At 65.9% G+C, this 10910-nt stretch overlaps 1 protein-coding gene across 2 annotated transcripts in view; it reads right to left on the bottom strand.

Annotated features, from left to right (window-relative positions):
• EPPK1 (epiplakin 1) overlaps positions 1-10621 on the bottom strand; it is a 29142-nt gene extending 18521 nt beyond the window's left edge. The window contains exon 1 of one of the 2 annotated variants that reach the window (XM_073230321.1): positions 10602-10621. The gene's annotated coding sequence lies outside the window, so the exon portion shown is untranslated. Of the gene's footprint in view, positions 1-2866; positions 3020-10601 lie in introns of those variants that run through there. The other variant, XM_037023321.2, reaches the window with a different exon arrangement.
• Positions 10622-10910: the final 289 nt, after the last annotated feature.

A 10910-nucleotide genomic window follows, 5' to 3' on the forward strand; every position in this document is an offset into this window, starting at 1 on the left:
TCCAGCCCCCTGAGCAACGCAGGGTCAGCAGAGGAGCGTGGAAGTGGGGGCTGAGGCCTTTGATGTCATTCACACCTGGTGGGCTGGCTGCTTCCGGGTGCTGCCCAGACCCCACTGGGGAAAACCGGCCCTGGCCCCACCTCAGGGAGGGCCTTGGGAAGACACCCCGGTGGTGCCCCTCTCAAACCTCTCCCCCTAAGGTCACTTCCAGGGGCTGCCCAGGCTTGGTCCCTTGATTCTGCTTTGGGCTTGGATGGCACGGCCCACAGGGCTGCCTGCTGAGACGGCACTGAGCCCACCCTGGGCGAGAAGCCTGCTCCCTTTCCCTTGCACAGACACTGAGCCCGACCCTCCAGCACACAGATGTCCTGCAGCAGGTCTGCTACTCAGTACCTCAGACAGCCGGTGCTGGGGCCAGGTGGGCAGCAGGGGAGCCTGGGGGAGTCTGCCACCACTGCCTGGCCCTCAGAGCTGCTAGTCACAAGGAGAGCAGGCTGTGCCAGCGGGCGGGTGCAGGGTGCAAGATCTGGCTTCCAGGCAGACAAGAGCAGAGGTGGCGCATTAGGAGGCAGTCGTGAGGCCACCAGACTTTGGAGAAAGATCACAAAGCGCTGAGAGTGGCCAGCTGGACAACCAGAACCCATGTGGCCTCCTAGGGCCTCACGGTGGTCAGTGGGGAGGCTCCGGTGTCTGCAGGGCAGGGCAGGCTGAGGAGGCTCTGTCGTGAGGGCCCCTGCCCCAGGAGAGGGGGCACTGCTCTAAATGCGAAGCTCCCTGTCCCAGCAGGTGGACCGCATGGGTCCAGGAACCACTGCGTGAGCAGGCGTGACCCCCACCATGCCCCTGGAGACCCAGAGGGAGCTTAGGCTCCCCCTCCCTGAAGTTCTGGAGCGAGTCCTGGAAGAGGACCACTTCTGCCAGAGGACACAGGTGTCTAGGCCCCAGAGACCAGAAGAGGAGTGCCCACCAGGCAGGGGACTGACCTGGCCACCAGGCTGGGACCTTGTGATGCCAGGGTTGCACCCTGGTGGCTCGCAGGCTCCTCCCCTGCCCTGTTCCAGCAGCAGCAGGACCAGGGGAGCATGAGCCCAGCAGATGTGTAGCAAGTGTGAAGGGAATGAGGAGGGGATCACAGAGAGGAGACTGGGAGGGTGGGGTGCACCTCAGACCCTGCACTGGCAGGGCTGGGGTCCGCCCTGCTCACCCTCTCCTCACGCACCTCCTCAGGAAGAGAAGCCTGCGGCAACAGTGTCGCTGTGGTGAATGCCGGCTGCCCTGACCAGTAGCCTCTGGGGGCAGGTGGGAGGCACCATGGGCCAGCCCTTCCCTATACCCGTTGCTCCCTCCTCCTGTCCACAGGGACCGCCCTGAGCCCCTTTCATAGTGGTCTCTGCGTCAGCCTGCTTCTGGGGCCTAACCTGCCGTGTGCCCTCCGCCTGCCCACACCCAGCACCGGCCTCCTTTGCCAAGTGTCTGGTCCCAGGACCGCTTCCAGTGGGTCTGTGGGCCTGAGGGGGCCATGAGGCACCTGCCCTGCCCTGCTCACGGCAGGAGCGCCAGGAAGCGGGGATACAAGGCAGTGAGAAGACTATGCTTGTCAGGACAAAGGTGGGGAGAAATGAGAGGTGACTCACTACCTAGAAAAGGGGGCCCCACCGGCCCAGAGCCCAGACGCTGTGCTGCGGTGAGGAGGAGGCGCCAGCGCACCTCAGCGAGCAGGGGCTCTGGTTTCCCACAGAAAGGGGGTTCAGGGCTGGTGACCGGGGGCAAGGAGGGTGCGCTGGGCCTGGAGGCTGTGGGCTCCTCCCCATTCCACTTGCAGTGTCCTTGGGCCTGGCACAGGTCTCCCTGGGCCCCGCCCAGCGGACACGAGGAGGGTCCTGGGAGTGGGTGCTCAGTCTGCGGGGGGCGCCTCGAGGACGCAGCTGCAGGGGGGACAGACCAGGGCATGTGAGGGGCACTCAGAGCCTGGGGAGCAGTTTCAAGGGTGGGAGACCCTTGGTGGATGTTACAGAAGCCAGAGACCACTGTCCCAGAGGGCAGCCACTAGCGTAAGTGGGTTGGGTGTGACCAAGGGGCTGGTGGCCTTGGGGCTGGGGGAGGGAGGCTAGGATGTCTCAGGATGGCAAAAAGAATCTGGGACAGACGGAGGACCCTTCTGGTGGCTTCCCTGGAGTGGTTCCACCGCAGATGGCCGGAACGGCCAGGGACATGAGGGCAGTTCCTGAGAAGGGTGGGTCTACGTCCTTGGGCGCGCGCTGTTCGCTGCTGGCAGTCACCAGCCCGAGGGGAAGAAGGGAAGCGCACCCGGCACCCGGCACCCTCAGCCTGGGGCGGAGTGGGGGCAGGGGGCCGGCTGTCCTGGGCCAGGTCAGAGCAGAACCACCTGGCGGAGCTGCCTCGGGCGCACGCAGGGAGGCAACCACCTGGGCCTTTGCCCCACTGTTAGCACTGTTGGCCGCCTGCACGGGGCAGAGATCGATGGCCGATAGAAGCTTGGCATGATGGGCAGATGGTGGGCCGGGCTCACAGCGGGCTCTGCCCCTCCCGCGCTGCCGACCACGGACCCTGAGCTGATCCCACGTGGCGCCCCGGTGCCCCCCCCAACACTGGCGGCTGACCTCGTGGGTCAGCGCCGGCCGCCCGCACCCCAGCCCCCGGCCCGGAGCCCTCAATTTGTCAGCCTAAGTGCCTCGCGCGCCGTCGGGGGCCCTAGCCGCTCGGGCCGCAGACGCCCCCTTCTGCCCCGGAAGAGGGGGGACAGAAGAATCGGACCCGCGGGACCCACCCACAGCGGCGCGCCCGTCTCGCCAGGAAACGCCGGGCAGGCGAGCCCCCCCCCCGGGGAGCCCGGACCCCCGCTCACCGGCGGTGCAGGGAGGCCGTCGGGCCGGAGCTCAGACCGCCCGCTGCAGGAGGGAACGAGCCGAGGCCTGGGGCTCCTCAGGGCCCGCCTGCCGCCCGGCGCTCCGTCCGCAGCCCCGCGCACTCCTCGGCCGCGCCGGCGCCGCCCGCGCTTAAACCGGCCTGGCCCCTCCCGCGGCGCCCCGCCCCGTCAGGGTGGGGCCCGCAGGGACCGCGCCCCGCGCCGCGAGGCCCGCCGTCGGTGCGCAGGGCTGGAGCTTAGGGCCGGGGTCCGCCCCCTCCGACCGTCCGCCCCGCCCCGGGGCCACCGCGGAGGGACGCGGGGCGGGACTGCGTCCGCGTGGGGTTTGCCGGGGACGTGAGGGCGCCGGCGCCTGCGGCCTTGCGCCCACCGTGGGGAGACTGTCGCCCAGAGCCGCAGCAGGCTGGCAGGGCCGGTGCTCCCTCCGCTGCTGCTCGGTCCTGGGTCTGCCGTACCTCAGGGGCCCCCTTCCCCGCGCCCCGCCTCGGCCTTGACCTTGGAAGAGCTGGGGTCTCTATGCCCCTAGGGGGCTCCCAGTCCTGTCTGAAAGGCATGCAGCCCTCACCCCCTCCACCTAGGCTCAGACGGGGTCCCCTGTCCACCCAGGAGGGGCTGGTGCTCCTCTCAGACGCGCACCCTAGCACCCACCCTCAGGGACAGGGCTGCTGGCAGAAATGTGGATGGACACCCTGAGCCTTGGCGCTGGCCTGCTGGGGGCCATGGCTCCAGGCTCTGCCGCTCCCAGACGGACAGGGGCAGGGCCCAGGGCTCTCCTCCGGCCCCCAGCCCTAGCCCTCCCCTCTATCCAGGTCCTTCTCGCCTGGGTGCTGGTCCAGGGCCACCTTGAGACTCCTGCTCAGGCACGGGGGGTGGGGGCCCAGGCTTCCCAGGCACAGGGTGCTGGGGTCGGCTCCCATGGCTCTGTCTGAGCCCCCACCCACCAGGCCCACGCCTGCTCACTGAGACGGCCTGGATCCCGGGCTGGCCTCTGGCCACCTGTGTACTTGTCCCCTCCACACTGTGTGGCTGCTGCTGGCCACTGCAGAACCCTGAGCCGGACAGAGCAATGAGCTCTGGCCTGGCTCGTGTCCCTGCAAGGTGTGCTGGACCAATCACGTCCATGCCAAGCCCTGGTCACCAGATGCCAAGACACTGCCCAGATGTCCTTCTGGGAAGTGTAGCTGCGCTGGCCACGGTCTGCGGCCCAGGGTTCACCCTGGGCAGTTTCTTCCTGTGGCCGAGCCCTTGCAGGCAGCAGTACTGCCAGGCCACGACGTCCAGGTGTGAGCTAGCCCCTCACTGCAGGAAGAAAGGGAGGCCCACGAGGCTTGGGGCCTGTCCCGTGCCAGGGTAGCCAGGCTGTGCAGCTGGCCGCACCCTCACTGCGCCCGCTGTTCCTGTTCCCGGCTGCTCCTGCTCAGCTGTTCTGGGGGACAAGCCCGGGTGACTCTCCTGCTCCCAGGCCTCAGGCTGTTCCTGGGCTCGGCCCCTCAGAGCCACACCTACCCCAACGGTGGGTCCAGGGCTTCAACCCAGCTGCTCCGGGGGCAGTGGCAGCCTCTCCAGCCCCCAAGCCTAGGCCAGCACTGCCTAAATGGCAGGGAGGGGCAAGGGGGTCAGGAGACCACCAAGGTGAGCTCCTTGTATCCAATCCTGCCCCTGCTCTAGCTGCTGCCACCGCTCTCTGGAGCCAGTGTCTCCCAGAGCCCCTCAGGAGCTGTCCCCAGCCCTGTAGGCTGCCCCGTTTCTCCCAGAGCACCTGCAGGGCAGAGGGGTGCTCTGCGGACATGGTCCAAGGAAGGGGTCACAGGACACCAAAGAGCAGTGACGCCGTGCTGGTCCTGGCCTGGTTCAGGAGGTCGCCGTAGGGGCTGAGGTCCCTGGCCACAGGTGTGCCTTGGCCCAGCTCCTCCCTGGGGTGGTATGAGTCACTTCTCCACGTTGCCAGCTGGGTGAGCAGTGCCACTGGCTCCTCTGGGAGGCACAGCCTAGAGCAGTGGTATGCGGGGTGCAGGGCCAGGAGGAATTGGGGTGGGTGGGCACCAAGCAGAGTGGTGGGCCACCCTCCCTATCAAAGCCTGGACACCACAGCCAGGCAGCCCAGACACTCCAGCAGCAGGCCCAGGTGACGGGTACCGTGGCAGGTGTCCCCTCCTGCAAAGACACCGACAGGGGTCAGGGAGAGTTGAGGGCAGGGAAAGGGAGAGGGGGCCGAGGTGGGACCCACTCCGCTGACTCTCAGTCTGGGCCTCGAGGTCGTGTTGAACTAGGAAAGGTGCCCGACCTGCACTTCGGAATTAAATTTCTTTCTATCTTGCTCAAAATACATATGTGCCTTCCAGTTACTGTGTAAATGAGTCATAAATTGTGAACTTAATTGAGAGCTTCACTTGACAGAATAAGTGGGAGGTGTGCCCAGAGGCCTGAGCCCTCTCGGTCCCCACCAGGGCAGTGAAGAGGCGGGAGAGGCTGTCCCCAGGGGGTCACTGTCCCTGGCTGGGCGCTCTGTACCTCTGGCCCTGCCCCTGCCAGAAGAGCAGGGTGGCCTTGTCGTGGGACCTGGGTTGCCTGCGGAATGGGACAGCATCTGGATCTCCCAGGAACCCTCTGGTCCACCCTGCCCACCCCACTCCCCTTCCTTCTGCACCCTCTTCACCTCCCAGGAGGGTAGGTTTCTGCAGGGCATGCAGGGCTCCAGCCCCAGGGCCAAGACATTCCGCTTGCCTAGGCCGACCCTCTCCTCACACGGACTCCATCCCCCAAAGCCTCCCTCCAGCACTTCCTCGCCGACCACCCAGCTCCACGAGGCCCCGTCAGATCTGCTCAGCCCGCCTCCATGTGGCCCACTGTCCTGCTCCTGAGATGGGGCAGTCAGTCATGCTCTCCCTGCACTGGCACACTTCCCACCCAGGCCCCACAGCCTCAGCTGGCCTCTGCCCACTGCACCAGGCCACCCACAGGGCTTGCAGCACAGCTGGTCTCTGTGCCTCTGCACCTTCAGCAGCACCTGCCCTGCACGCTCCTCCAGCAGGAGCCAGAGCAGCTGTCAAGCGTGGCCATGGGGCTGGGGGCCATCACTGTGTGCTGGTGGCCTGAGACTCAGAGGAGGACTCAGGTCCTCAGGTGCGCCCGCCCAGCCCTGTCCCCCATGCCCCGTATCTCTTGTTCCCTGCAGCTGGGCAGTGGCCACCACGGCGTCAGGTGGCAGGGTTCCCTGAAGGCCTGCAGCTCCTCCATGCATCCAGCCTGCTGCAAAGCGTGTGCAGGCACCCCAGGGGCAGCTACAGCAGGGACACAGGCAGCCCCTCTGGGCTGAGCCTGGGCCTTCACCCGACCCCAGGTCGCCCTGCCTTACCAGGCCCAGTCACTCCCCTGGCTAACCAGGCCCCACTCCGTGGCTTCCATCACCACCAGCTCACCTAGGTCACCTTCACTGCGCAGGGAGACCCCTGGTGTGAGCAAGCCCCTGCCCGACTCCCTCCTCAAGCAGCCCAGGGGCTGGTTTTCCCAGAGGATGAAGCACAGTCCACGCAGCCTTGGCTGAGGGCGGCGGGACGCTGCCGGTGGCCTCATTGTGGCAGGGCAAGGGGTCCTGAAATGGGTTGGGGGAGCCCCACAGTCTGCCCAGCACCCGTGTCCCTGCAGATCAGGCTCACGCTAGAGGCTCACACGCGTGGACTTGCCCTCTGGGAGGTCACTGCTGGTGGTCCTGGCCAGAGCAGGCTCAGACACGCATCTCCCAGCCTTTGGGGCTGTGCGGCTGCAGGAGCCCTGGAGCTGTGGGCACCCTGGCCCATGGGCACCTGCCCTGGCCTCGCCCTCCTGCCCAGCTGCCATCCCCAGCTCCCCTCAGCCTGCTGCCTGCTGCCTGCTGCCTGGGACAGTCCCCACCCTCAGCGGTGGGAGATGGGGGGGCTGGGGAAGAGGCTGCAGGGCTGGCACTTCCCACTGCTATCCCCCCAGTCTCACTGCACAGGGGCTCCCACCCCGCCCTCCTGCCCTGCTGGGGGCCATGGAAGTGTGCCTGCCCTGAGGTGAACCTGGGGGTCAGGGGAGACGGGGCAGTGCACACACTTTGGGGGTCTCTCTGACTGAATCCATGAACCTGCGTCTGCAGAACCACCTCTGGGATCCCCACCTCCTCCTCAGCAGCCACGAAGACCCTCCTCAGCCCCACCCTGGGCCCCTGGGCCATACCCGCCTCCCACCTCCACATGGCCTCACCTGTCTCTCCCTCCTGCAGCCACCCCACCCCTGGGGCCTGGACGCCCCTCCACCCAAGGCTTCCTGACTGGCTCTTGCTCCAGGAACCACATGCTTTGGCCGCACCCTCCCCACCCAGCCTGGAATGAGCCACCTCCTCCTCTGGCCTGGGAGCCCCTTTTCCCAGGCCTACTGGACAAGAGGGCAACTCCCACTGAAGTGTGTTCCAGGCCGCCGCTGGCTGATGGCTTTCCAATGTGCTCTGTGGGTGGGTGGTGGGGTGGGCACCCATGTGGACTCATTCATTCATCTGTGGATGTCTTCATTGGACGTTGCCTTCTACTATGGAGTGGACACTGTCCAGACAAGCCACGGACCTTCCCATATCCATCACCATGCTGGCACCAGAACCCCCAGGAGCCTGCCCTCCGCCCATAGGGGTGTGCCCCAAGGTCCAGCCTGCGAGGGAAGGGGACCCCAGGCTTTGGGGAGCCCGGGGCATGGACTGGCCCCTGGCTACCTGAGCAGAGAGCCTTGGGGAGCCCTGAGTGCTCCGCTCCCCTGCCTGAGCCTGGTTTTTTTTTCAGGGTTTGTCCTGCTGTTGCTCTGGGAACTTCCCATCGGAAAATATTGTGTGGCGTGGGCAGCAGGCAGGCCAGGGCAGGCTGCAGGCGGGCTGTGGGCGGATAGGTGGAGGGTGCCTCTCCCAGCAGGGGCTCGCCTGTCCCACCCTCCAGTATGGCCCACACTGCCCTCTCTTTCTCTTTTCAGGCCCCACCTGGCCTGGGGGTGCCTAGAATGTGGGCTCCTGAGGGGAGCTCAGCTCAGACCTGGTGCCCACCTAGCTGCAGGCGGGGGGTGTCCTCTCAATGAGTCTCAGGGCCAGAGACCTCATCTGGTCTCAGGGCCTCTGCCCCAGGGTGGGGTGCTCCCAACCCCACTCTTCCTCAGGCCTAACATAGGGATGGGTGGGCACCCCTGGGCCCTGGTGCCTGGTCCATAAGTCTGCCCCCCTGCCCAGATGAGACTTCTGTTTAAGCCTCACAGGCCTGCTGAGGGCCCAGGGCTGAGGGGCCTGAGGCCAGGGGCCTAGGAAGGCCTCAGGGCCAACTCAGGGCAGCCTGGGACCTTTCCCATAGGACACCTGCAGCAGGGCCCTCCTGGACAGGGACAACAATAACCTCCCACTCACAAGACCCTGAGATGACCTAGTCCTTCACAGCACCCAGGCTGGCCATGTGGCCCTCCTTCCACACCAGGACCCCTCTGTCACAGTAAGGGAATGGTGGGGACAGCCAGGAGGCAGGGAGGACAGGATGGAGAGTGGACAGGCAGCGGCCTGGACCCCAGGCTGCCCCACACTCCTGCCGGCTCGTCTGCTGCTGGGGCTCACAGCTGTGCCTCCCAGGAGGCGTGCTCTGCAGTGGCTGGGCCTTTGCATAGTCCGTGTCCCTGCCAAGGCCCCTTCCTCTGAGCCCTCTCCTTGCACATTCAAGCTGATGCCCTCTGGGCACACCTTCCCAAGGCCCCACCTGCCCTGGGGACCCTGGCTGGCCCTGCCAGCACCAGCTCCCACCCTTCAGGTACAGGGGCCCAGTCTGAGTAGGGTGAGGGGCACCTGCCATATCCCACACATGTGTGAGGGCCACACGTACCGCTGCACTCATGGCGGTGGGCTGAGCTGTGAACAAATGGCGACAGAGCTGGGCTGGTCCTCGGGGAGAGAACACAGCCCGAACTGGGCTCGTGGCTGCACAGCCAGGACTCCCCAGCCCCTGTAAGGGCAAATCTAACTGTGGAGCATGCTGGGGCAAGTCTGACAGAGGCAGTGGGTGGCTGTTGGGTGGCCAGCTGGAGCCAGTACGGGTGAGCCAGCTTCAGCAGGGGAACACAGTGTGGCCTGGAGCCCAGGGCAGGCCAAGGCTCCTGGCGGGGCAGTCCTGCTGGCCTAAGGGAGCTCTGATGGCCCAGGAGAGGTTGGGAGGGAGCCCTGCGCCCCAGGCCTGGGTGGAGGGCAGGAGGCCAAGGGGCCCTGGGGAGCAGTTCTCAGGCCTGCGGCTTCCCCAGTCGTTTGGGGAAAGGGCCTGACAAAGAGGCCTGGGGTGGCACCCCTGGGAGACCTGATTCAGGCAGAGTCCAGTGGGTCCCCTCCTTGATCGGCAGATGCTTTCCTATGCAAGCCACAAAGATCTACCATGGAGAAGATCCGGCCGAAGTGCAAGCTTGTGGCCGGGTGGCTCGCATGTCCTGGTGACAGAAAAGCCCAGGGCTTGAGGAACCTGAGATTCAAGGGACCTGCCCCCCGTCCTGGGTGGGCCCCCACCCTGCAGCTGGAGAAGTGGCCCCGTGGCAGGTCTGGGCAAGGCCCCAGGAGCAACGGGTGGCCCAGGCTTTTGTCGCTCACCAGAAACCCAGCTCAGACTGGCGTAAAGGCAAGGGAGAGAGACACTGTCCACTCAGAATACAAGGACAGCCGAGTCTTGGCCAACACAGGGCTCAGATGGGGCGGCCGCCCGGCCTGCTCATCCCACGCCCGCTACTGCAGCTGCGGAGGGTAGGACAGAAAACCTCAAGCTAATCTCCCAGCAGACCACCAGGAGCTGCCACCGCACTGAGGGGACACGGGCCCTGCCCCGAGCTGACCCACCCCGGCAGAGGGCCCACCCGGCGCAGCAGAGGTTTCAGTCCACACTTGAAGCAAGACCTCACAAAAGCGGCAGGACCTCATGCTCAGGCCCCTCGGGGACAGGTGTGGTGTCTCAGCAGCTGACACTCCCAGAGCCGAGTGGCCCAGGCACCAGCCTCCCCCTCTGTGCCCACGGTGGCAGGCTCCGGGCCGGGGCCCAGTGCATCCAGATCCCACCAGGCAGAGCGGCCATGACTCCTGTCTGCCCAGGCCAGCATCTCTGGGGGCGCACTGTGACCCGCTGCCACGTGGGGAGTGCCCCCCTATGGGTGGCACCCTCAACACCAGCCTCTTTGGCGAGCGGCACGGGGATGGCCCGGGTTGTGCAGCTCCTGGGATCTCTTTGCCAGCCCCAGCCCTCTCTGCCCACACAATCCCCAGTTTACAAACACCCTTCCAGCCCCAACCAGTCAGTCCTTTCTCCACCACCTCGGCCCTAGAAGGACTTGGGACACACATGGGGTGGGAGACACAGTCACTTGCCCTTCACCCAGGTCAAGTTCAACACCAAGCTCCCCAAGCAGGGGGCAGCCCCCGTGCAGTCTTCCCCCCCACCGCCTCAGGCCTGGAGGAGTGACTCCACGCCTTTACCAGTTTCTCTTCCATTGAGATTGCTTGGGTGCCAGGGACAGAGCGCTTCACAGGAGGTGACGCGTGGCTCAGGTGGCAGCCTAGGCTGTCCTCACCCAGCAGGAGAGGAGAAACCACCCTCCGCAGGTCCTAGGAGAGCAGCCACGGCTGCCTTGGGGCACCTGCTGCTACAGGTCGAGTTACTTCCCCCAAGAAGATATGGTGAGACCCTAACCCAGCACCTGGGAACCTCACCTTACTTGGAAACAGGGTTTCTGCAGATGAGGTCATCAAGGGAAGTGAGGCCATAGGGTGGGCCCCGGCCCGACCTGCCTGGTGTGAACGCCCTGGGTGCCAGCACAGGCAGAGACCCAGGCTACAAGTCTGCAGGCCGAGGTGTGCCAAGGGCTCTACCCAGAGCTGCAGAGGGAGCCCAGCCCTGCCCACACCTTGGTCTCAGATTCCCGGCCTCCAGAGCTGACAGAGAGGAAATTCCTGTTATTCTAAGCTGCCTGTCTGTGGCCCTCTGCTGCAGCCCCAGAGACTGGCATGCCTGTGTGTCCA

Source organism: Manis javanica, chromosome 2 (assembly GCF_040802235.1).
Source record: "Manis javanica isolate MJ-LG chromosome 2, MJ_LKY, whole genome shotgun sequence".
Classification (NCBI taxonomy): Eukaryota; Metazoa; Chordata; class Mammalia; order Pholidota; family Manidae; genus Manis; species Manis javanica.